This window comes from Phalaenopsis equestris, unplaced genomic scaffold (assembly GCF_001263595.1).
Source record: "Phalaenopsis equestris unplaced genomic scaffold, ASM126359v1 Scaffold231573, whole genome shotgun sequence".
Taxonomy (NCBI): domain Eukaryota; kingdom Viridiplantae; phylum Streptophyta; class Magnoliopsida; order Asparagales; family Orchidaceae; genus Phalaenopsis; species Phalaenopsis equestris.
The window spans coordinates 1-1,332 of record NW_018249543.1 but is presented as its reverse complement, the minus strand read 5'-3'; the positions used below and the strand labels follow the sequence as shown (position 1 = coordinate 1,332).

The window sequence follows — 1,332 nt, the reverse complement described above, 5'->3', positions numbered from 1 at the left end:
AAAAAAAGTAGCAGTGTTAAAGCAATTATTTGTAATGCACTTTAAAATCTGATAGTTATATAAGAATATATATCTACCAATTAGAAAAATTGGGGTAATTTAATATTACATATTAAAATATTTATCAAGTTAGAGATGCACATAACTATAAACTTGTAATATGATGATGAATTTTTATGAGGGCAAAAAAATTAAAATGACATCCCCTTAGATGGGACCGAAAGCTTGAGACAGCCCCCGCCTGACGTTTATGTTACGGATTTATATATTGAATGATCGTAACAACTGTCGATTGACTCTAGGAGAGTAGTAGAGTTAAGTTCGCCTGAGGATTATCTTCCTCCCAACCTGTAAATCTCTTATGATTAGGTATGGGGTTTCGAATCTTCTTTGGCGAGTCCCAGGCTGTCGCATCGCCTCTTCTGTCAGCCATATGATCTCTTTAAAGTTCATATTAACATATTTTTTATGTACAATGTTTTAGATTATATGAATACACAATAATAAGAATGTATTTATATAAATATTCTTTTTATCCTCATTACTTAATAGCGCATCCAAAAATTACAATTAACACCAACCAAACAACTAACCAACAAACAAATAAACAAACAGAAGAGCCATTTTATTGATTAACGCATTGAGATTTTTAGTAATTAACACAAGTCATTAACAACTTATTCCACCAATTCTCACCGCCATAAAAGTAATTAACAAACTCATTAATTACTTAATCAAATCACTCCCAAATCCCCACTTCCATAAACCCATCCTCAGTAGCACATCCCCTAAACATTCCATTAGAATTAAAGCCGTAACCCACCTCCCCATCTTTACCCACAGCTATAATCCCAGCTTTACCCCCATCTAATCTCTCCTTAATCACGTAATCAATCGCCGCCTGCAAACCCAAGCCTTTATATTCCATAACCGCCGCCACGTCACGTGCGAGTGTCGCACGTATGATCGCCTCCCCTTCCCCCGTGCACGAGACGGCGCATACATCGCATGCGTACGTTCCCGCACCGATTATCGGCGAGTCTCCTATGCGACCGCATTTCTTGCGCGGGCGTCGTGGCGGTTGCGCGGCCGCCGGTGCTGTCCACCACCACGCATCCGACGGTCTCCGGTGCGTAGACGGAGATGGGCAAGCCGTTCATTTGGATTCCGGTGTCAAATGACATCGCCGCCCCCGCACTGGCACCGCACGTGTCAGCCGCCACTCTGTAATCGAACTGCGGTCCAAATAAAATGTATTTGAGGAGTTAATAAATAGAAAATATATATATGGTATAAATGTTTTATAAAAATAAATTAGGAGTGTTCGATATA

General features: G+C 39.9%; 1 pseudogene; it reads right to left on the bottom strand.

Annotated features, from left to right (window-relative positions):
- Window positions 1-604: 604 nt before the first annotated feature.
- On the bottom strand, window positions 605-1,259 carry LOC110038141 (annotated as a pseudogene).
- Between the last annotated feature and the right edge of the window lie 73 nt (window positions 1,260-1,332).